The 26415-nt window shown below is 39.9% G+C and overlaps 1 protein-coding gene across 2 annotated transcripts in view; it reads right to left on the bottom strand.

Annotated features, from left to right (window-relative positions):
* Positions 1-26415, bottom strand: part of DAB1 (DAB adaptor protein 1) — a 1173077-nt gene that overhangs the window by 462679 nt on the left and 683983 nt on the right. The window lies entirely within an intron of this gene.

Below are 26415 nucleotides of genomic sequence, written 5' to 3'. Positions count from 1 at the left end.
ATTTGAAAATACTGTGCACCTGATCTGAACTCTAACCCATGGGAAACGATTTTTCATAAACAGAAATGTAATGCATTTTCTGAAATAGTATGAAATTTAGGTGGTTATCAAAGGCTACTTTGTTAAAATTATCTGCTGGTATTTGGTGTCAGAGGCTATTTGCAAGCAAAGTTTTTGGCAAATTAGGATTTAATGGTTAGAGAAACTAGCATTTAATGAGTGCCTACTGAATGCAAGTGCTTTTATACATATTATGGTAGAAGTTCTCGTAAACAACCTTCACTTAAACAAACTGCTAGATTAACAGGGTTCCCATTCTTTTGATAAATCTATTAACTATATCTATTATAACTTTAAAGAACATGAGTAGCTTGTAGATTTTTTTTTAGAATACCCATGTACCTCCATTCACATTGGATGAACTATATGCTCACCATATATTTGTTTATCCAAATTATACTTGTTATTTTTGTCCTGTAATCTACCAAGTAACATGCACATTGATGCGATATATTCACAAAAAGAAATATTTCATTTCATGAAATCTAAGTTGAATGCTTTGGAAAGACCTGATAAAATAAATGGACTGCCTAATAAAATGTTGAATTAAGTTGGAATAGCACAACTATAAAGGATAAAGGCAAGTGGTAAAATTTTTAAGTGTTGTTAAGCACTCATCCTATTTCTAAAAAACTGACACTGGAAATTATTTTTAAATGCTTTATACATATGGTTCATGCCAAGGGTCTGGTCAGTGGGCTGTATTCTCCAAGAAAAGCCCTTGGCTTTAGATGAGAAGATTGCTAAATAAAAGAATTTTTATACCCTCGCTGCGATCTATTGAAAGTCAGCCCTCGAGACAAGGGTTTGTAAAAAAATATAAAAAGAGAGAGAGAGAGAAAAAAAAGAAAGAACCAAAAAAAAAGAAGAATTTTTATATTTATTTTGAAATAAGCTATTTAATGTCTATATGTATTAGTTTTTTATTACTCACTGATATTCTGATTACCTAATGCAGCATAGTGAAACATACGAAACTTAGTGGCTTAAAGTAACAATAATAGTCATTTTGGGGCTTCCCTGGTGGCGCAGTCGTTGGGAGTCCGCCTGCCGATGCGGGGGATGTGGATTCGTGCCCTGGTCCGGGGGGATCCCGCATGCCGCGGAGCCATGGCCGCTGGGCCTGCGCGTCCGGAGCCTGTGCTCCGCAATGGGAGAGACCGCAGCGGTGAGAGACCAAGTACGGCAAAAAAAAAAAAAAAAAAAGTCATTTTGTTAATGAATCTGCATTTTGGGCAGTGCTGGGTGGGACAGCTCGCGTCTGCTGTATTGGGGCAGCTGGAAGGCCGGGGGCTGGGGTCATGTGCAGGATAGTGCATTCACATCTGGCAAGCGATGCTGGGAAGACTCTAACAGCTTTGGGCTGGCACAACAGGGGCTCCTCGGGCATCTTTTTCTCTGTCTGTGTGGCTTCTCCACATGGGCTCTCCAGCATGGTGGCTTCAGGGGAGCCAGAGTTCTTACAAGTCGGTTCTGGGCTCCCAAAGCACAAATCACAAAAGAGAGTAAGCCAGGTGAAAGCTATATTGCCTTTTATGATCTAACCTTATAAGTGTCCTTTCCACTGTAAGCTACCCATCAGAGCATTTACAAATATGCACCCAGGTTCAAGAGGAAGCAGCATGGACCTGCCTCCGATGGAGGAGTGTCAGTGTTACATAACAAGAAGACCACATGGGATGAGAGACAGTTTGGTCGCCTTTGGAAAATACTATTTGCTATACCTGCCTTAACTTATTATTCCTTTCAAATAACTGGCTAAAGATCCTGCTATCATTAGATAAAGGAATTTCATTGGAATTAATTTAATTCTTACAGCAAACCTCCTAGATGGGCACCATAATCACCATGTTGCGAACCTGGAAGCTGAGGCTCAGAGAAACAGAGTGACTAAAGCTTGCCCTCTTCCCATTAAAACCTGCGGCCTTTCTTCTTCTGATAGGATTTGAGGCTCGTGTTGTATATGTAAGCATTATGACCATCCCAAGACCTATAAACCGACACAACCCACTGGGACATCCGGAAACTGTGATGGACAAAATGGAGTTTGGATGATTTCAGTTCCACTGCACATCAGACACCACCTATATAAGTGTCTCTAAATCTTTGCTATACATTAGAATCATCTGGGAAAACTTATAAAAAAATTCTGATTCCCAGGTTGCATCCTATATCAATTAAATCACAACATCTGGGGGTAGAAGCCAGACATCAGTCATATTTAAAGATTCCCAGATGATCCCAAAGTGAAGCAAAGTTAGGGAGCTATGACCTAGATTCTCCCCAATCTAATGTCTCTTCATTTCAAGTTTCTAGGAAGTCTTGCCTCTCTATCCCTGTCTCTGTCACTGTCTCTTTCTCTCTCATTTTTGCTATTGTACTTGGTATCTCTAGTTCTCCCCCAAACTGCTTACCCTAGGGATTTTACTCTGGTAGTATCTTCTGCCCAAACTTCAGACCCTTAACTATAGCAGAGAGCTAGCTAATCAGTGTCTTTACTGTTCTGCAGCTTGGTTTTCTCATACATATTATAGGGAACTGATGATGATAATAATAATACCTACATTGCCATGTTATTATGAGGATTAAAAGAGATAATGTAGGACATATTCAATAAGCTTCTTAAAATATTTGTTGAATGGATGAAAAAAATTGAATCATTTCACGAATTTACTTTATGACCGAAGAAATTAAGTCAACATGAATCTGGTTTCAGGTATTAAACACAGATTAAATATTCATTTTAGGACACATTTGTTTTAAGTTTAACACACGGGTTCATGAATAACACTATAAAGAATCCATTCCTTAAAATTTTAATATAAATATCTATACACAAGGGTAAATAATTGGGGGATTTTATCTCCTCTGACAAGGCGGGGAAAGGCCATTTAAAAATATTACTTTCTCCCCTTCAGACAGAGTGGAGGTGAGGCACAAGAAAACCAAGTTCACATGCAAGGGTCATGATAAAAAATGCAGGTGCTGTGAAACATTTATAAGGGCCAAGTGTAAGGCGGTATGTAGGCTTGAATCTGAAATTACATTATGGCATAAAAGAGATCTCCCAGAGGCAGATTTGAAACTTCCAGAAAAGTCTGAAAATGACATCTTTCAAACCGAACAATCATCAAATATGCCCAAGTCATTACCACAAAGTACTTTGCTAATGAGATAGGCTGAAGAAATGGCTAAAAATAATTGACCCCAGTTTTACAGCTGAAAATTGTAAAAAAAAAAATAGAAAACAAAAAAGCTATTGCAGGGTACGAACCTAGAATTAGACATTGGCAACTGTTTGGCATATTAAAGACAAACATTAGGACATGTCTGGCTCAGTACAGAACCATTGCCAATAGCTTTTTATTCACGAACTTCAAATTGCTTTACAAATGACTCGATGTCATCTTTTCTCCTGTAAATTTTATTCCCCTTGTACAGCGCTATGACTTAAAAAAAAAAAAGACAGTCTCCCCAATATCTAATGAGATGTTTGCTCCAATATCTTATTAGGTCCTTGCACAATGCTATCAATTAGGCAAGGCAGATTTTATTGTTCCCATTTTGTAGATAAAGACATTGAGGTCTGGAGAGGTTAATAACTGGCTTACATCTTTCAAAGTCTTTCAAATGTACTGCTCTGTCTCAGCTAAACAGAAACCACAGAACAGTGTGGGTACCTGTATAAGTGTTTTTCAGGAAGGAAGTCAAGATAGGAAGAAGGAAATTAATGTCTATGGAGCACTTATTATGTGAATTATTGGACACAATGTGGAGAATTGCTTCTGATGTGTTAAATATAACAAGTAGGCTATGAATTGGATGTACCTAATAATCCCAACTTGAAAATATGCAGAGGAAAAAGATGGGAAGAAAATACACCAAAAGGTTCAATTTTGATTACCATCATTTCTCAATTTTCTGTCATAAACATGTATTATGTTGAAAAGAATAATTGAAAAGAATAATTTATTAATTCAACTTGTCTATGGAGTATATACCAGGCATTGTTCTAGACACTGGAACTTGGCAGCAGAGAAGACAGATGCAATCCCTGCCCTTATGCAGCATACGCGCTGGAGGTGAAATGAACAATGAAGAGGAAAATCAGTCCATCCATCAATCAAAAATATTTCCTATGGTGATAGTGTTACGGTGACTGTAGGAATAAGATGACAACAAATGCACAAGAGGGCAGTCGGGGCAAGATGGGCAAAATTGAACATAAACCTGAAGGATGTTAAAGAACATACTATACAAGGTCTCAGAAAGAAGCATGTCAGGGCAGGAAACATCGAGAATAAAAGCCTGAGGTAGGAATGAGATTCAAGTGGTGGAAGAAGAGCCTACAGGTCAGTGTCACCAAGCAGAGCCAGAGATGAGGGGGCAGAGGAAATAGTAGTCAGGGGCCAGATCATGTTGGGCCTTGGGAGCCATGTAAGTTGTCTGGACTTTATTTAAATGTGATGAGTAAATTCGGAGTTTCTTGAATACAAGAGTCCTCCCTTACCGGGGTGGGGGCGGGATACATTTGAAGACCCCGATGGATGCTTTAAAGTGCAGGTAGTACCATAGTACCAAACCCTATATATACTATGTTATTTCCTATACATATATACCTATGATAAAGTTTAATTTATACGTTAGGCACAGTAAGAGATCAACAAGAACTAATAATAAAATAGAACAATTATAACAATATACTGTAATAAAAGTTACATGAATGTGGTCTTTCTCTCAAAATACTGTACATATTTAAGGCCTTTTCCATCTTAACTAATAAGCACTTACCATGCACTGTTGAGGTGTCACTAGCATGAATTTCTTCTTCCTCCTTCACAATTTCATGAATAGAAGATTTGATCTTAGCGACCTCGGCCTACAACTTGTTTTTCTTTCTGTGTTGAGAACTTTCATCTTTTCAATTAAAGGAAGCACTTTACAGTTTCTCTTTGGCATATCTGATTTGCCAGCATCACTACTCTTGTGCTTTGGGACCCTTATGAAGTAAAGCGAGGGTTACTTGAACATAAGTACTGAGATACCAGGACTGTCGACCTGATAACCAGGATGGCTACTAAGCGACTAACGGAAAAGGGGATGATTCAGGTCCTGTTCGGGATGAACTGGGGTGACGCCATATTTCATCATGCTACTCAGCATGGCACGCAATTTAAAACTTACGAATTGTTTACTTCTGGAATTTTCCATTTACTATTTTTGGACCATGGTTGACCATGGGTAACTAAAACCGCAGAAAGTGAAACCTGTGGATAAGGGGGTACTATTGCATGTGTTTTGGGTAGGGGAATCACGAATGATCTGATTTACATGTTGCAAATACCTGTCTGGTTGCACGTAGAAAAGAGCTTGTAAGGAGGAAGCAAATGAAGGAGACCAGAGAGTGAGAATTGTTCAAACTGTCTAGTCCAAGTAAGAAAAGATGATGGTTATTAGTGAAGTAGGACTAGAGGTGGTGAGAAATAATTTGACTCAAGTTTTTTTTGGTTTTTTTTTTTTTGGTCTGAGTTCAAATGATGCTTCCATTTACTAGGTAGGGAAGCCCAGGGAAGGAGCAGGTTTGGGAGAACACTGAAAAGTTCTGTTTAGGACAGCCTAGATTTCCCAGTGGGGACACGGTGTAGGCGGTCTGGAGCTTAGGGTAGTGGTCAGGGCTGCAGACATATATTTGGGAGTCATGAGTATATGAATGGCGTTTAAAGCCATGTGGCTAGGTAAGCTCACCCAGGGAGAGAGTAGTCAGAGAAGAGGGCTCAGAACAGAGCCTGGGAGTCCTCCAGCATTTAAAGATCTGGAAGAGGAGAAGCCAGCAGCCAAGAGTGAAGACTGCAAATGAACAGGCATGAGTTGATAGAAGGTAGAAGAAAACTGGGAGTTCAAGTTTTCTTGGGGAATAAAAGAGAAAGAAAGAGAAAGAATGGGTTCTTGGGGTTGGTGTTATATACACAAAATGCCTCCATGCCGCTGGTAAATAAATTATCTCAAAAATGTGTTAACATTTCCTGGAAAAATCACAAGAAGAGGGTAAGAAAGGGTTACTGACCTCTGAGGCAGAGAGCTGAAACTTGAGATAAAGTCCTGACACTGCCTCTTAGCATTTCTCTCAACTTGAACACATCAAAACTGTAGGCAGCTTGGCCGTCTCTTCTGGAAAACCAGGATGACAGAAGCCAACTGCAAAACCTACAGGCGGGACTCCCCTGGTGGCGCAGTGGTTAAGAATCCACCTGCCCATGCAGGGGACACGGGTTCGAGCCCTGGTCCGGGAAGATCCCACATGCTGCGGAGCAACTAAGCCCGTGCGCCACAACTACTGAGCCTGGGCTCTAGAGCCCGTGAGCCACAACTACTGAGCCCGCGTGCCACAACTATTGAAGCCTGCGGGCCTAGAGCCCGTGCTCCACAACAAGAGAAGCCACTGCTGTGAGAAGCCCGTGCACCGCAACGAAGAGTAGCCCCCCCACCCCCGTGCCGCAAATAGAGAAAGCCCGCGCACAGCAACAAAGACCCAATGCAGCAAAAATAAATAAATAAATAAATTAAATTAAATACATTTATCTTAAAAAAAAAACCCTACAGGCTTAGCAGAGCACCCCTCCTCTGTGCTACCCTCTTCCTGCGACTCTTCCCCCAACAGTGCGTTGGACTGAAACGTGCTGCTTCCAGATCTGACTCCAGCTTCCAGGCAGTGAGCTCCCCGAGGCCAATGACACCATTTTATATATGCTGGCTCCCAAGCGAGGCCTGGTGCATGGAATAGAGGAGGATCTGGCTCTTTGTATGAAATTTCTACCATCTTTACTAGCAGTGTAACACTGGACGCTTTACTTACCCTCTCTGCTCCTCAACTTCCTGATGGTAAAATGGGAATTGACACCTACGTCAGAAGGAGATAATGTATGTAAGGTGCTTAGCATAGCGCTTGGCGTTGGCTAGGAGGGAATACATTATTAGCACGAGCACATCTCGTTTTATTGCACTTTGCTTTGTTGCACTTCACAGATATTGCATTTTTTTTTTTTTTTTTTTTTACAAATTGAAGGTTTGTGGCAACCCTGCATCGAGCAAGTCTATCAGCACCATTTTTCCAAGAGCATTTGTTCACTTTGTGTCTCTGTGTCACATTTTGCTAATTCTTACAATATTTCAAGCTTTTTCATTATTATTATACTTGTATGGTGAGCTGTGGTCAGTGATCTTTGATGTCATTATTGTAATTGATTTGGGGCATCACAAACTGCGACCATATAAGACAGCAAACTTAATTGATAAATGTTGTGTGCATTCTGACTGCTCCACCAACTGGCCATCTCCCCATCTTTCTCCCTCTCCTTAGGCCTCTCTATTTCTGGAAACACCACAGTATTGAAATCAGGCCAGTTAATTCCCCTAAAAGTGGTTTCTTGAGATGAAATCTACTCCTGGTGAAGATGCTATGAAGATTGCTGAAATGACAACATAAGATTTAAAATATTACATAAACTTAGTAGACGAAGCAGTGGCAGGGTTTGAGAGGATTGACTCCAATTTTGAAAGAATTTCTACTGTGGGTAAAATGCTATCAAACAGCACTGCATGCTACAGAGAAATTGTTCATGAAAGGAAGGATCAATTGATGTGACAAACTTCATTGCTGTCTTATTTTAAGAAATTGCCACAACTATCCCAACCTTCAGCAACCACCACCCTGACCAGTCAGCCGCTATAGACATCGAGGCAAGATCCTCTCCCAGCAAAAAGGTTGCGACTCATTGAAGACGCAGATAATGGTTAACATTATGGTTAAATGGTTAAAATTAAGGTATGTACTTTTGCTTTTCTAGACATAATCCTATCACATACTTAATAGACTATGGTATAGTGAAAACATAATTTTTATATGCACTGGGAAACGAAAATATTTGTGCAACTCATTTTACTGTAATATTCACTTTATCACAGTGGTCTGGAACTGAACCTGCAATATCTCTAAGGTCTGGCTGTATTTGTGTTGCCACACCTTTGTGATCCACTATCTGCCCTTCTCCATCCTGCTGTGAGCCCCAGAGGAGCATATGATTAAAACCACAGGGTCAGGTAGATCTGAATTTAGATCTATGCTCTTCTGTTTACCAGCTGACTTCGACACCGACGTGTGACTTTTAGCACCCTGAGCCTTAGTTTCCTCTTCTGGAAAGAGGGGAGAGTAACACCAAGCCCAACGGGCTGTTGGTAGGATAACTGTGAAAATGTGATTAAGTCCTTAGCACTGATATCCTCATTGTGTCATTATCTCTGTGATGTGTAAGAAAGCCCTTGTAAACGATCATACAAATGCAAGAGATGTTTTAATTGTTATTCACAGGAAGGTCCATTGCTGCCAGCTATAAGGCTGCCCTTCACTGAAAGGCTGCATTTCTCCTTTCTGTCTTTTACAGGGATCTGCGATCATTGACTCCTCTAAGATTTGGCCCTGGCTCACCCCCTCCAGGAAGCCTTCCCTAATTAATTGTACTTTGTCTAGTCTTTTATTCTCCAAACACTCTATCCTTGGAAGTAATTCAGATTGACAAAACAGATGAATTAGGGTTAATTAGTTATAGCACTAGAGGATTCCTCAGGATTGTTTTAAATCATGCACTCCCAAAGCACAGTTCAACCACATGCAATTTACAAACATTTGATTAACACTCAGGGGCTCTGGGACATCACTATTGCCCAAATTGAGGTCCAGATTTAGTTTGGGCTACTTAGTGCACGTATGTTAAATGTTGCTCTGCTAGTCTTCAGAGTTGGCTTTGCCTCTTTCAGCATTTAATATTAAATTCCCAAATGAAGGGGACCCTGACTTTAATTTTTATTACTTTCAGGGAGGAAATACCCCAAAGGGGTGTCATAGGTGGGACTCAGAGGCAGGTAGACTGCCAAGCTGATTTTTGACAAGCAAAGTAGTTCATACCTATTGTACTGTCTTAATTGCCTCTCTGTTATGGAAAGTGTGGACTTCCTGGACTGGCAGCAAACTGCAGACCAAAAGAGGGGCCCTGAGGGGAATATCACTCATAGAAGCAAGGGATTGTAAAACTAAAGACCAAGACAATAGTTCTAGAATTGTTTTTTCTTAATTTGTTCCTTTGTTACTCTCCTGATCTGTCTCAGGATAAAGATCTGCTGTAGTTCTGGTACCTGGTTTTTGTATTTGGTGTCTCTGGCTCTTAACCCCTGGTTATCCAGTCAAGGACTCAGGCTTGGTCACATTCTCTCCCATCCATCCAGTGTAAACAATGGTAACAGTCTGCTATTAACAGTCTCCTTCTGAGACAGGAGGGAAAGGGGCAGGACACAACGGCTAGAAAAGTGAAGAAGGGGCGCAGCTGTTAGGATGAGATAAAAATAGGCTGGAACTGGCTGAAACCAAGGTGGCATCACAAATAGTCTGGTCATTGACCTTTAGCTCCTTATACCTTTATTATAATACTAAAAATCACTCCCCCTTACGCCCTCCATCTGAACATTTCTTTAGATCTATATCTATATCTATCTATCTATCTATATAGAATCGACACATCCTTTTAACAGCCGAATAATATTCCATAGTATAAACTGTCACTATGTATTTAACCATTACTGTACTGAAGAACATTGAGGTTATGTCCTTTCTTTTACCGTTATAAATAATAGTGTAAGAAGCATCCTTATACAGTTGCACTCACAACCTACAACTTTTATTTCTATTGAAGATATCTAATTATTCCAACGGGTCCATAGATGCATGGGTATAATTAGGCTGACTTAGAATGAATCGTGGCTCAGCTGGTACGCACATTTAAAATTTTATAGGTGCCAGACAGAGTGAAGTAAGTCAGAAAGAGAAAAACAAATATCATATATTAACGCATGTATATGGAATCTGAAAAAATTGGTACAGACGATCTTATTTACAAAGCAGAAATAGAGACACAGACGTAGAGAACAAACATATGGATACCAAGGGGGAAAAGGGGGGTGGGATGAATTGGGAGATTGGGATTGACATATATACACTATTGATACTGTGTATAAAATAGATAACTAATGAGAACCTATTGTATAGCACAGGGAACTCTACTCAGTGCTCTGTGGTGACCTAAATGGGAAGGAAATCCGAAAAAGAGCGTATATATGTATACGTATTGCTGATTCACTTTGCTGTACAGTAGAAACTAACACAATATTGTAAAGCACCTATACTCCAATAAAAATTTAAATAAATAAGTTAATAAAATTTTATATGTGCTGCACTGCCAGTTATTATAAGAGAGTATAATTTATAGCTAGACTCCCTTTCCACTCACTAGTTGTTGATTTGGGACAAATTATTCAGATTTCTGAACTTCAATTTCCTCATCCACAAAATGGAAATAATACATTTTTGAAGCATAAAGGTAATGAGTCTATGCCACCTGGGACAATCTAGATACTTAATAAATTCAACTCTTTTATTATGTTGTTTGCTACTAAAAGGCAAATCCTAAATATACAATTAGCAGAAAAACAAAACCAAAGGCATATGGCTGGAAGACTCAGGCTAATCCTAGCTCTCCCATTACTTGGTGTCAGCCTGGGCAAATCGTTTGAATCTTCAGGGCCTTCAAATCCACCATTATTGAAAGTGGGGGTCAGAATAAGCTGCCTCTAGGTTCTTCTGTAGTTCCACGACTTCTGTAACTGGTTATTTTATTTCCAGGGATTACTAGGAAGAAGCTATCAATCTTTTAGATCTACACAGATTATTTGCACTGAGACAGAGGCAAGATTATAAAACAAAACAAACAAACATCCCAGTCCGGTGCCTTAAATACATGGTGGAGAAACACAATCAGTCCCTAAAGAAAGCATATTCTCTCTGATCTGAGCTGTTGGCAGATCAAAGCTGTGGTACCCATATCTACTAGGTTATCAAACTTTCTTTACAAAGAGGGGCATTAAACCATCTCTGGGGAGACTTGGAATTAGGAAGTAGGCTGGTCTCTAAGGTACTTTTAAAAAAAGCCAGTCACAATTCCTCAGTCCTCCAGGCAAGCTCCATCTGTCCCCACCAAGCTCCCAAAAGCCTCCATTGACCATGACCCCTCAGTCTGTTCTGTAGTCTAATTACATGTGTGTCTAAACTCAACAATCAGCCCTTACATTTAACTGACTGTTGTTGTCCCGAAATGTCTGGCCCAGGGCCTTTCTTTGGCCTGAAAGAGGACCAAGAAACTATCGCTGAGTGGAATGAAACTGTGCAATTATTTTCCTTATATAGTTACACTGATTAAATGCTATAATTGAAGATACTCAGAATACATCTTTTGGAAATGTAGCTAAATTGAAAGTATGACTCATAAACCATTAATGTGGGAGAAATTTTAGAGAGTCTCTCTCCCAATACCTTCATTTATTAATTTACTCATTCACTCAACTAAGGTTACTGTGTTCTAGAAGAGGAAACTTCTAGAAAAGGTCCAAGTTAAGTGACAATTTCAAGGGTGCACAGTTAGCTGGTAGAAGAGCTGAGACCAAGACTTGGGCTTTCTGATTCCTGATTTAGTGCTCACTTTGCCACATTGCAGCAATAATCAGCAATTTAGTGACTATAATTCCATGCACCATAGCTTTCCATGATATTTTTAATATATACACATCATTGAGTTTCTTGAAATTTTAGTTCTCTGGGATTTTTATGAAAAAAAATCATAACCCATAAATTTCCCTTGTGATTGTTTTCTCTTAAATCATCATGTTATATAGCAGAACATTTGTTTTGGTTTAGGCCTACAAACTAGAGAATCCGTTAATAATGTCTGGAGAAGCTACCATGTTTCTGATAGAAAATGTCATTCATTTAACAAAAAGTCAAAATCCATAGCCACTGCTATTTGGATGGTATCTAAACAATGAGTTATGGAGTTTCTTCAAACCAAAGCAAGGGCTGTGAATTGTATGTTCCTCCTGACCCCCCATAATGTCTGAAATCTGATGCCATGTCCAAGGTGGAAAGTTGATATAAATAGGAACTCGCAGAGTTTTGGAGTAACAACTGTAACAGATTCTTTTTTGGTGTGTGCTGAATATAATTTACAGGTAGGAGTTTTTCAAAGCTGAGAAGGACACAACTTCTACATACTCACTGTAATTACTGGAAGTGTCTAAACAAATGCAGGGAAGGCTTGTCCCACAACAAAGAAGAAAGCATAGGCTTTGGAGCCAGGTTTAAATTCTGACCCTGTCACTTCACATCTTTGTGAATTAGAAACTCATCTGTCCTCACTGAGTCTCAATTACCTCTTGGGTAAAATAGGGATAACGATATATTCCTCATAGGGTTGTTGGAAGACAACACAGAAAAAAATGTGACTGTGCTCAGTACAATGGCTGGCACATAGCAGGTGGAGCCAGAGACACAAAAATCATGGATAAAATGAATCCAGTAAGTAATGACAGCAGAGTTGAGAACAACTACCAAGAAGGGTCCATACTGGCACCAACAGTTCATCAAGATGAGGAATGTGGTCTACGTGAGTTCCTACATGGGCAATGCCACATCGAAGGAGAAGAAAGGACGGCCTCTTGTTAAAGCACAGAAGTAGTTTCCCACGAAGTAACACATGAGATGCTTCCTGTTAAGAGAGGAACAGGAGCTCTTTGCAGCCCAGATTGAGATTGGTCAAGTAAGATTTTCTAGAATAGGTGAGTCATGAACTAGAGCTTGAAAGTTAAGTGAGATTCCAATAGACAGAAAGGAAGAGGGTGGTAGTCCGGGAAGACTACCTGCACAGCAAAGCCTCAAAGGCTGGAAAGTGACTGATATATTCTGTACCTGGAGCAGAGATAAGTATTGAGAAAGAGGAAAGGATAGAAGAAGAAACTGCAAAGTGTATGTATTCTAATTTGTGGAAGGCCTTGGTTGTCAAACTAAGGGATTTGTGTTCTCTCCGGTTGACAAAGAAAAGTCACATGCATGATCTCATGAAGAGTGGCCTTTTAGGAAGAATAATCTCAAGTTTGAGCAGAAGTACTGAAGAGGCTGAAGGCAGTAGGAGGTTATGGATTAATGCAGGGCGCTCTGGGGCTGGGCTCAGAGGGCTGGTGATTTTATGTTCCAGCATCACTACTTGATAGCTGTGAAACCATCGGTAACGTATCCAGCATCCCTAAGCTGCAGTTTCCTTTTCTACAAAATGGGAATAAGAAAACCAGGATTTTGTGTGATGTTCACACCCACAAATAAATTGATAGGTAGAGAATTACTCTGTAAACTCTGCAGCAGGGCTGGTCAATAGAAATTTCTGTGATGATGGAAATTCTTTATGTTTATGCTGGCCATATTGCTTGTCACTAGCCACACTTGAAATGTCACAGCCACACTTGAAATGTCACTAGCCATCCTTGAAATGTGGCTAGTGTGACTCAGTAATTGAATCATTCATTTCAATGAATTAGATTTAAACTAAGTAGCCACCATGTTGGACAGCACAACTCTAGAGTCTAGGAAAGTGGTAACAGAAACAACTTTTAAAGGAGAAAGACCCAAGTTTCAAATATGTTTTGACCCAATAGGGCAGTCACTTTAACTCTCCAGGAGGAAGAGGAACAGATATATTGTCAAAGTAGCTAGATGTCATTGAACTCTGGGCTCTAGCCACCAAGGACTTCTTGCATCTTCTACACCACACCAGGCTCTTGTGAGCCTCTGTGTAGCTCTGTCTGCATGGAGTGACCATCCACCTTGGTCCCTTGACTTTGCTTGGAGAAATCAGAGTTTCTTTCAGACTTAATTCAGGCACCTGCCACACATCATTCACAGAGTGGTTCCCAGCCTCTGTGTAGATTCTTAGGCTGGGTTATGTCCTCAGGCTACCCTGTGATTCCCACTACCACAGCACATGTCACATGTCACACTGCAGCCTGTCTCCCCCCAGAGGCTGTTAGTACAGAGTGGGCCCCACTGAATGTTAGGGATCAAATGTTTTTTATGGCAAACTATACAAAGCATAACATTTGCTATTTTAACTGTTTTTTTAAGCATCCAGTTCAGTGGCATTAAGTACATTCACATTATCTACAACTATCACCACCATCCATCTCCACAACTTCTTCATCTTCCCCAAACTCAAACTCTGTACCCATTAAACAATGACTCCCTATTCCCTACTGCCCCCAGCCCCTGACCACCACCATTTTACTTTCTGTCTCTATGGATTTGATTATTCTAGGTACTTCATATATGCAGAAACATATAGTATTTGTCCCTTTGGGACTACCCCACCTCACCTAGCATAATGTCCTAAAGGTTCATCTATGTTGTAGCACATGTCAGAATTGCCTTCCTTTTTAAGGCTGGATGATAGCCCATTGTATGTATCTATCACATATTGTTTCTACATTCATCCGTTAATGGACACTTGGGTTGCTTCCACCTTTTGGTGAAATTATGATTGTGAATAATGCAGCTATGAACATAGATGTATGGGATCAAATTTTGTATCATATTTTTCTGTGTCTCCAACTCAAACTGGCTGACCTACAAAGGGTATAAAATGATAAAAGATGTTTTATTCATCACAGGATGCAAATAGAATTTCTGTGCCAAATACTATTCCTGGAAATACAGGAGATATCCAGTAAAAGTACTGAGTACAAGGAAGTAAGAAAGGGAAAGATGAAAGAAAGGAAAAAGAGAAGAAGGAGGGAAGGATGAAAGAAAGAAAAATAGAAGGAGGGAAAGAGGCAGGCTGATTTATTCACAGCTCAGACCTACACATGGATTGACTTGGCTTTCCCATTGAGAATGTCCATCACACTGGAAAAGCCCATCTCAAACTTCACCTGAAAGGTGTTCCTTCTCTTTCTTTTTCTACCTTTTTCTTTCTCTTCCTTCCTTCTTTCCTTCCTTCCTTTCCTTTCCCTTCCCTTCCCTTTTTTTTCTTTCCTTTTCTTCCTTTCTTTTCCTTCTTTATTATTTTTTAAAACTTGGTCTCAGAATCAGAAGGCTTGTGTATATTTCCGCCATTTGACTGAGATAAGTCACAACCCCTGAAGCTCAGCTTCTTCGTCTTTGCAATGAGACAAGCTCATCTTCCCAGATCTGTGCATGAATGTGTGTTTGGTGCGAGGATGAACTATCAGTATACACAGTGAACCCTAAAGAACTATATGAACTATAGAGATTTCAATTCTTCTCCACAACTTTTCTTCTTCTGTGTTTTAATTATAAGAAGTCAATTAAAATCCATAATGGAAAAAGAGACTGGAGACTTAGGGAGAGTTTCATTTTAAATTCCATTTCTAAGCATAGAGACGAGGCGTGTCAAATTGTTAAAAAAATTTTTACATTCTAATCACTTTCTGACTCGAAGTTTCAAGTGTTCTATTTGGGCTTGACACAGTCAGTGAAGATATTAAGCTTTTATAACACCAAAAAGTGCTAACACACAACTACAGTAATACTCCAGCCACGGGCGACATTTAAAGAATCCCCAGCTACATAATCACATTAACATTTAATGTGCCCAAGTTCAGCTAAAATATGTTTCCTCTCTTCTACATCTCCTTCCTGAAGCAAAACTGCCAGTGGAACTCGAGAATTCCATTTGTGTCCTGTGTTGAGTCCCCCGCAGAAAGGGGGATCCCCCAGACCTCTTTCCCACACAGGCAGCTCCCCGAGGTAAACACAGCTTGTACAGGTGGGCAAACATCTTTTATCATTTTCCACCCTTTATAGGTCAGCCAGTTTGAGCTGGAGACACAGGAGAGTTCCCAGAGAAATTCATTACTACCACTCATTCTGGTTTTCCGTCTCAATATAATTAAACTTGGCTAATTGTCTATCATGATTAAAATCATGCCAATAACAACCTTGTTCTCACGTTTGGCTCTGTTCCAAACTTGTTAATCGCTCTTGTTTTAGAGGAGGTCATTCTGTACCTCACCTCAGCTGTGAAATTCCTTATACATAACGTGCTTAGATAATAAGATCATCCTTGGGTGACCAGGAACCGTCAACAAGGATGGCACAGGCTGTGGCTAATATACGGGATAGCTGAATCACAATTAGACGCCTTCTTAACAGCCTGGAACACCATGCTGATTTTAACACAGTGCTATCACACTAGGGAAAAAACGTAAAGTCCCAAATGTGGGCTCAAAGGATTAACTGCACAGGGATAGGATGGCAGGAGTTCCCCAAAGAGACTGGATTATATAAAGCGGGCCCCAAGTTCAATGTGAATCAGTATGGCTTTTAAAAATACAAGATATGGGGACTTCCCTGGTGGTCCAGTGGTTAAGACTCCACTCTTCCACTGCAGGGGGTGTGGGTTCGATCTCTTGGTCTGGGAATTAAGATCCCACATCCATGTGGCCAAAAAACAAAACAAAACAAAACAAAACCAAGATATGCCTGCCTTAACCGCAATTCAACATCTCACCTGATCTAAGAGGTATTGGTGATAAGGTGTACTATTATTTTATGTACCACTAGGAAAAGATGATGCTGCCAATTAAAAGTTATGATGATACTTTCATGTCATTTAGAATTTGAATTTTATACTGAGTGAGAAATCTCTTGGACGCAAGTGTATCCTCTATCATGCAGCTCTGTTTCCGTGCTTTCCGGAGAAGAAATAACGTTTCATTTCAAAGCTGAATCATAGTGTAACCTTCTGGAATATCCTTTAACTGTCAATCCAACTCAGCACATGTAGTAACAGCAATGTGCATAACTCAGTGGAAGTGATGGCGGGATGAGCTCTGACCAAGTGCCTGAGCAGAGGTAGTGATGACTTCCTGTTGGCCGGCAGTGATGATAAGATGTCAGGGATTCGAGGATGCGGCCTCATTTCCCAGATACTAAAATGTGGAATAAATATGTATGTTAGGGTTTATGCAGTTTGGGATAGGGTCTAAAGCAAGAGAGATGATAACCCTGCTCTCCTTAATGCTGGTGAGTTCTGTATCTTAGGGAAGAACCTGAGCTCTGAGCAACATTTTCTGTACGAGGCTCTTCCTGATTTCCGTATGGCTTCCCCTCAGTTCTCACTCAACATTGCACAGGGCTCCGCTTACACCAGCTGCCGCAGTGTGATGTCATTTTTATTCCCATGTTCACTTTAGAAACTGTATGGTCCTTTAGAAACTCTAGGAGGGTCAAGGGAGCCTTCTTTATTTCTGTCCCATTAGCAGTTAGGGTGTGATATAACACATAGGAGGTGCTCAAGAAATAAAAGAACAAATAAAAGAAGGAATGACTATTATCCCGTGATGAACGCTGGGTCACACAATAGATTTCTCTCGTAAGAATTTGGAAAACATTATTGTGATGAAATGATGCTCAAGCAGTTTTAGTTACTGGAATACAAATGTGTCATTGTTAATGAAATTTCTTTTACATCAACAATGCCCCTGGATCTGAATTTCAAACAGCCTCTCACCTCCCTACCTCACCTCCGCACTCACGTGTATAGACCCTGTGTTCTCATGAGGAGCCCTCAAGACGATGTCAACCAGCTCTGGGTGCAAAACTCACTCTGCCACTTAACTGCTTGAGGGAACTTGAGGTTTTTACTCTCACTTGGTCTCAGTTAAAGAGACCTGCCCCCGAGATTGCCATGAGGATGAAATGCCAACTGGACAGCACCTACGACAGTGCCTACTATACTATAAATTCTCAGGAAGTTTTATCTCCGGGTTTAGAAAGCATGTCATAATTTACAAAGAGCTTTTGCTCTTACCGTGTCTTCTGGTTGGCATGCCAATCCTGAGAGGAAGCTCTTCTATTTTTATGTTTCAAACAGTAAAATTAAGACAGAAAAAAATCATAGTGGCAGATTCTTATCTAATCCAGTTCTTATCAAATGATGTTCATTTTTTTTAATAAAAGGATTTTCAATCTAGAGAGAACATTGGAGATGATCTGGTCCCAAACTCTCATTTATCACATAAGGGAATGAGGAGCAGAGAGAGACCATGATTTGCTTTCAGCACCACTCACCTGCTGGTGGAAGAACTGGGATTGAAGCTCACAGATGTGGACTCTGAAAAAAATGCTTACTTCAGTATTTTTTAGCCAAGATGGTGTACAACTCTGAGGATTGCATCCTCCAGTGGGAACACTTTCTGGTGCTCTGTGGTCTACTCCTGTCCTCCTCTCCTACCTCATTTTCTACTGACATGACTCCCCTCTCTCCTTCCACACTGATTTTTCTGTTATCCCTCAAACATACTCATTCCCCTATGTACTTGCTTTCTGTCCAGAAAGCTCTTCTCCTGCTCCTTTCCACGTCTGCTTTATCACTTAATTCAAGTCTCTGCTCAAATGTCACCTCTTCATAGAGGAATTCTCTATCCCAATTAGCCTGCAGACCCCAATAAAAGAGCCCCACTATCACCTAATGCTCTCAATGCACTCGCTCTGCTATTTTCTTTATAGCACTTATTATTTCCTAATGTTATGTATTTATTTGCTTATTTAATGTTATGTCTCTTTCACTATGATGTAGGGTTCATGAGGGCAGTCACTGAGTTTGTTTTGTTCATCATTGCGTCACCACCAAAACTATGCCTGGCACACAGTATATGTTCCATGAAAATATTCATTGATTGTCTACTATGTTCCAAGCACTGAGATAGGCCCTGGGGCGGGGGGGTGGGAATTGTGAGTCAAAAGATATTCCCTCTGCCTTCCTGCAGTTTCTAGTCTAGTAAGGGACACATACATTGATTAAATAATTACAGAAGTATATGGTAAGAGTGTGTAATCAGGAGAAGCAGACTAGTCTTGAGATTCTGGGATTATTTCCCCAAGGAGGTAAATTTCTGCATACCCATCTGATGGATAAATGTGTGTAAACTAGGTGAAGAGAGTGGAAGACCGGTGTTCCAACAGAGAGAACACTAATAATACGTTCTACCGGCAAGAAGGGGTAATGATGGAGGGCAGGTATCAGGACGATGGGGAAGTGGGTAGAAATCAGACTGTGGGAGACTCCTCAGGACATGTTAAAGATTTTGGCCTTTATCCTGTGGGCCATGAAAAGCCATTGGAGGATTTTAATCACGGAGGTGATAAGTTCAGTTCTGCCTTTTTCAATGATCCATTTGGTGATTGTTTGAAGAATGATGGGCAAGAGGGTAAGGGAGGGATCAGAATGACTAGTTAGAGGTCACTGCAATAGATCCAGAGGGGAAGTGACAGTGGCTCATACTAGGGTGGAGACTGTGTAAGTGGAAAGAAATGGATGGACCAAGATCTTAGAGTTACACTTAATGGGATTTGGTCAAGGACCAAGATTGAGGAAGAGGGTGTGTCAAGGATAACTCTGAGATTGTTTTTTTTTTACTTGTGAAATTGGATGAAAGGTATTGATGGAGAGATGGAGAATCTTGGAAGATGACAAGTTCATAAATGTTATTTTGGATGTGCCGAATTTGAGATGCTTTCGAGACATCTAAATGCAGGTGTGAAATAGCAAGGAACATAGGTCTGGGGCCCAGGAAAGATATATCTCTGCACTGGAGATACATCTGGCCCTCAAGGCTATAGGTGTGTCAAGTGTAGAGGACAGTCTGAGAAGAGGCCTACAGTGGTGCTTTATGAAACGCCATCATTTAACGGCCAGGTGGAAAAAGATGGATGTGAAAGGGCACAGAGAAATGGCCAGAAATGAACGAGAAACCAGGAGAAATGTGTCCCACTGAGGCTGAGGGTGGAAGGTATCCGTGGAGAAAGGCATGATCAGCAATGGCACACATGGCAGGGAGGTGGAGGAAAGGGTGCTGGGGTGGGCCTTTGCGGTTTATGACATCGAGGCCATTTGTGGACTAGTGAGGGCCATTCAAGTGGAACAGTGCAAAAAGAAACCAGATTAGAAGAGGCCAAAGGGAGAGTAACAAGATTTGTAATGGAGATGGCAATAAAAGACAGAACTTTTAAGAAGAATAGGTGTGAAGTTAAGAGAGAGAAAGAGAAAAGGTTATAGTTGGTGGGAGAATGGGTGGGATCCCTGGTAGGTTATTTATCTATTGATTCAAAACTGAAGACTCGAGCATGTTTAAATGATGATGGAAAGGAACATCTTCTCAAAGAACATGTTTCAAAGCCTATGTAAATGAGCTGGCCTTGGCAAAGGAATTAAGACCACTCTCCTCTGTTGTAATTAGGAGGGCAAAATGGCAGGAAGGAAATATTTATTGTAGAGAGTGAGAAAATAAGTTGAACAGAGAGGCAATCCTTTTGAAGTTGGTGGTCATGCCAGTCTGCCCATTGAAGTGACCCTCCAGTCACCTGGGCAGCCATGAACGTCAAGTGAAGACTGATTCAGCTTATTCTAGACTGGGGTTGTTCTAGATGTAGGTGATAAAAAAAACAGAGAGACACTGAGTGAAGTAAGTCAGAGAAAGACAAATATCATACGATATAGCTTATATGTGGAATCTAAACTATAAAGAGGTACAAATGAACTTATTTACAAAACAGAAGTAGAGTCACAGATGTAGAAAACAAGCTTATGGTTACCAAGGTTTATGGTGGGGAGGGATAAACTGGGAGATTGGGATTGACACATACACACTACTATATATAAAATAGATAACTAATAAGAATCTACTGACAGGGAGATCAGCTCGGTGCTTTGTGACCACCTAGAGGGGTGGGATAAGGAGGGTGGGAGGGAGGGAGATGCAAGAGGGAAGAGATATGGGAACATATGTATATGTATAACTGATTCATTTTGTTATAAAGCAGAAACTAACACACCATTGTAAAGCAATTATACTCCAATAAAGATGTAAAAAAAAAAAAAACGTAAAAAAAAAAGAATCTACTGTATAGCACAGGGAACTCTATTCAATACTCTGTAATGGCCTATGTGGGAAAAGAATCTAAAAGAGTGGATATATGTATATGTATAACTGATTCACTTTGTTGTACACCTGAAGCTAACACAACATTGTAAGTCAACTGTGCTCCAATAAGAGTTAAAACAACAACAGCAAAAAAACCAGAGAGGCAAGGAAGTTAAAGATTGTGACAAACGTGTTACAGACATTATGTTGAATAAAGAAGATACTTATCATTTTGTTTCCTGGTTGGACGGAAGACATTTTCTCTTTCATGCATTCTTATTTTGAGCACTTTTTTTAGGTGAGGTTTTAGGCTTACCTGGGTCAATTTGGTTCACGTCCACCCTTTATATTTGACTGTGAACTGTTTTGAAGGAAGGGGCCGTAACTAATTCATATCTGCATTGTCAATGGCTGGCTAGGTATTTTTCACATTTTGGATGTCTGATAAATGATAACTAAGTACATTGTATAAACTGATGCATGTGGAGAACATTTAGGCAGGACAATTACCAATAAAAACATTTATCCATTCTTTAATAAGAGAAATAATAATCACCACTATTCTTGATACAGATTTATGGTTTGCTTCTCAAAATAAAACACACAGAGTGAGCTGAAAACTAGACTAAGTTCTGAAGGAGAGATGTGGTCATTATTTTTTCAGTTCTCTTCGCTAAGGAGATGTTATTGCTCCTCCTTCCAGAGAAAGGAGAAAAAGGGGAACCAACCAGACTAGATCACTTTAAAATTCTTCATTAGCATCCACACTGAATACCTTTCAATGGCAGGAGCCTTAACACGGCTCTCACTGTATCTGGTGCACGGAAGACGAAGCCTGCCAATCTTGCAACATGTCTCATGATGAAGGAGGTCAACACATCAGAAAATAAAATCAGTGGCAGAGATTTCAAAGAAATTTATCCCGAGAGTTCTTCTCAATGAATGCAGTGCAAGATTGAAGAATTCAATTACATGAAAAAGAGGCCTTTTAAAAATACCATGCCCAGCTGTTAGTTTTTTGTCATTGCTAACATGAAGGCATATTGTTAGCCATCAGGAAATCTCAACAAATTCATACATTCAGATCACAAGGGATTTGTTTGGTAGATGGATCGGAAATCTGGTCTGCCTCTAGCTCCTTACCCAAGATTTCATTTCTGCCAAGGAGAACGTTATCCGTAATCAAACACAGAAAAATCTAGCTCGTTGCCACTGAGCTGGTTTATTCCTTTAGAAAATAATCCTGCTTTTAATTCTGATGGAACATTATAATTAACATTTTTTTTTAAATTTGGGGGTTGACCAATTGGAATTCTTCTCTCTTAGAAAGTAGAGATGGTGAAGGGTTGTCTAAGTACATTCTGGAAAGCAGTAGCCTTTGTATGAAGAGCCTTAAAAATTCATCTTATCTTGTCTCCTAATAACTCAAAATCTAGGGGTTAAGTCAAAGGAAATAATATTTTAGACTCTAAAACATAAAGCTTAGCTTATATAATTGTTCACTGCCGCTGGTTGTGTAGTGATCTCCTGTAAGACTAACAGCCATTAATCCCCTACATCCTGGCAATACGTGTTCCCTCACAAGGTGACTTCAACACTCCTGCTATCCAGAGGTAGAAACTATTTTTCTATCCCTTGATTTTTGACTGTTTTTTTTTTTTTTTTGACTTGTCTTGACCAAAAGAATGTGATGCAAGTAGAGTTTCACTGGTTTTTAGACCTCAAGAGGTCTTGGAGTTTCGTTGGCCCTCTTGTCATGCCACCCTGACATCTCCATGTAGGAAAGCCAGTCTAGCTTACAAGAGGATAAAAGGCATTGAGGAGAAGAGAGGCACCCCAGTGCTCAGCCAGCATCGACTGCCAGGCATAGGAATATGGTCATCTTGGACCTTCACACTCAGCTGACCCTCTAGCTGATAGCAGCTGCTTGAGTGAGTCCAAGGCAAACCAGTAGAATCCACCCAGCCACCCAACAGAAACATGAGAAATAATAAAGAAATGTTGTTTCAGGGCATTTAAGTTTTAGGATGAGACACTCAAAGTGAGGCATACTTGATACACCAAAAAAATGGAAATAATAAACAATATTGGAATGGTTAAATAAATTATGCTATAGTCACATGATGGAATATCATGCAGATATTACAAGTTATTTTGGCAGAGAGTTTTTGGTGGTCTGGGAATGTGCTTGTGTTACAATGTTTAGTAAAAAGAAGTATGAAAAATTTTATATATCATGGGCTCTCATTAAGTAACAGAGAAAATGGCTGGAGAAAAGATACCAAACATTTCAAGGGCTACTAATGATTAAATCAGTTATATCTTTGAACTTGTGTTTTCTCCTAGTCTGTTCTTTTTAGTTTTATTTCAGCTTCCTCCCTTTATTCAAGCCAACAATCATAAATGCTTGTTAAAATAGTGGGTCCCAAATTGAGGCAGAACCTTTGCTAGTGTTTTTAGGAAAGATCACTGTCAACATTTATACTGTCCTGTAGAACCTCCTTCTCTCACAGCTCTTCTCTGCAGTGTCAGTGGGAAACATGGAAATGAAAGAAGCTCGCTGGGTAGGACAGTCACTTGTGGAAAATTTAATCTGGGCAAAATAGTTAAAGAGGGATCAATAAAGAATATGTTTCAGGTTAGGAGGCATATTCTAGTTTGGTTTCTTTCATAGCACTTAGCCTTTCTTTGATGTCAGGTTTTCTATCTGTCTGTTTATTTGCACATCTCTACATCTAGCATGCTAAGTCTGGGATTTTATCTATCTGGTTCCTGCTATATCCTGATCATAGAACAATGTTAGCCATAGAATAGCACTTTAAATAAATATTCATTGAATGAATAAACAATGTAATAGAGCAAAAACTGGCTTCATATTCAGCAAGTCTCTGTCAGATGAAAACGTAGTGGAGAAAATCCTGGTCTTAAGAGTCTGCAAACCTACTCTAGAAGTTCTTTAATTTTGGAAAAATCCTCTCACTTCTTTGTGTCTAAATTCCTTGCTATGAAGGAATTTTAGAAGAGGGAATGCAAAAATTTACCCTCAAAAGGTAGACGAAAGATTAAGTGAAATTTATGAGAAAGTAAACAGTAAATCCTGGACAATTTTAAACTAGTAACAATACGTGGCACTTGTCTATGTGTCAAGAGCATTACATGCATTAACTCTTGTCCTTGTTGCTATAGGATGTAGGTATTATTATGTTTCCCAATTTGCAGATGAGGAAATTAAGCCTTATGGAGACTTAGACAAGATAGACCAGCTAGGAAGAAGAGTTAGAATGCAACCTTGGTAGAGTTTCTTGGTTGGTTCCAAATCACATACTCATTCTAATATAATAATAATTGCATTTGATAACAGATAAATGCTACTATCATGATACAAGAATGTTAAGATTCTTCTCTCTTTGCTCCTTTTCTGACAAACTCAGATTCTCGAGATTGACAACACAGGATGCTCTAGTCAAATTCCTGAACTTCTCCTTAGGGCACTCTCCTTGGATCCCTTGTCTTTTATTGCCCCGGGATTCAGACTGTACATTCTAGAAAGAAAAGAAATGCAAGAGCCATATTGTTTCTCAGTCTCCAGGTCCTGCCAATTTAATATGTACTCATTTCTCTTATCTGAACTGACACTGCCCTGGTGTGGCCCCTAAAATCTCTCCCCTGGACCTTTGCTGTTCCCTCCTAATGAGTCATTTTGCTTCTTGTCTCATCCCTCCCACCTGTCATCTGCACTATGTCAAAATGACCCATCTGTAACTCTGACCTTACCATGTCACTCCCTCTTTCCTATCATTTACAAGGAAGTCCATCAACCTAACAGAATATACAAGACACTCTAAGACTGAGTCCTTTGTCTTGGTTGTTAGTCCCACACTACTCATTCCCTGCCTGGCAATGTCTGGCTGACTGCTTACCACCCTTCTCACATGGCCTTATTTCTCTTCCTGGTGTGTTTACTCAGGGTTACCACAAATTCTACTCATAATTCCCTTCCAGCCACCAGGACTCAGCTCAGGTGTCACCTCATCCAGGAGGTTCTCCTCAATCCCACAGCTGAATTGGGTACCCCTCTTTCCTGCTCTTAATACCCTCTGCTTATCTATTTCATCTACCAGAAGGTGAGCCCCGGGATAGCAAAGGAATCCTGTCATTGCTGTCCATGAAGCGAGAATGATATTGGGACCTACACTTTGTAGGATTATTATAAGGGTTAAACGACTTAGCATATGTAAAGTGCTTAGAATAGCGTATACAGCAGCAGTACTCATGGGAAACACTCAGTAACTGTTTGGTATCATCTTAATATTTTCAGAAACCTGTACCATATCTGGCACATAGGAGGCACTAAAGTAAATATTTGCTGATTTTGAGGCACCAAATTGTCTATACTGTCAACATTGTTTAACAATTTCATAATGAATTCTTAGCATCTCCACTGCGTGTCCTTAAAATAAGAAAACAATTTTAAAATTGTCCATTTCAACACAAGGAACCAGGATTCCTTGGAGGAATAGCTGATTTTGGTCTGGGGCAAGCAATATACAAGATGAGCCCAAAGCATCTTATAGCACCAGAACGTAAGGAAGTGACAAAACAAAACAAAGCAAAACACATGCCATGATGGGGTATCGAAAGGACATGAAAGCCAACTGAAAGACGTTCTATTGGTCAAAAAAAAAAAAAAAAAAATCTGAGCAACAAAATAAATAAAAGAGTATTAGATTTTTAACACAAAATATAAAATAACTATCCATGAGTCCATACTGATATAAATAAGTGACAATATATAAATAAATGAGAGAGAATAGAGAAATCTCTTGTGCAGAAGAATTTCAAATTATTTCTGTAAATACTTTGCCCTCAAAGAGGTGGAGCAAAACTCCATACTCCTTGAGTCTGGACGGGGCCTGGTGATTTCGCACAGTATAGAAAAGGAGCAAACAGGAATGACTTCAAAGTGGAGAAGCCAGGCAAACACCATCTCGGCCAGGTGATCATGGCCGACATCAATCTGGATAAGTCTTGATAATACATACCTTTGATGGGATGTAATGAAAATGGTACGTCATCTTTGTGGGGTTCCTCCCCAAAACCTATAACTTGAGTCTAACCGTGAGGAAAACATCAGACAAAACCTAATTGAGGGACTGAGAAACATTCTACAAAATACCTGATGAGTATTCCTCAAAACTGCTCAAGTCATCAAAACCATGGCAAGTCTGAGGAAACTGTCACTGCCAAGAGGATCCTAAGGAGACCCGAGGACTAAATGTTACATAACATCCTGGACAGGATTCTGGAGGAGAAAAAGGACATGAGGTAAAAACTAGGGATATCTGAGTAAAGTATGGACTTTGTTAATGCTAATGTATTAATTGGTTCATTGATCGTGACAAATATACCATACTACTATAAGACGATAATGGTAGAACAAACTGGGTGTGGGTTATATGGGAACTCTGTACAATCTTTCTATAAATATAA

The sequence above is a fragment of the Globicephala melas genome, chromosome 1 (genome assembly GCF_963455315.2).
Source record: "Globicephala melas chromosome 1, mGloMel1.2, whole genome shotgun sequence".
Classification (NCBI taxonomy): Eukaryota; Metazoa; Chordata; class Mammalia; order Artiodactyla; family Delphinidae; genus Globicephala; species Globicephala melas.
This window is presented reverse-complemented; position numbering and strand designations above follow the sequence as displayed.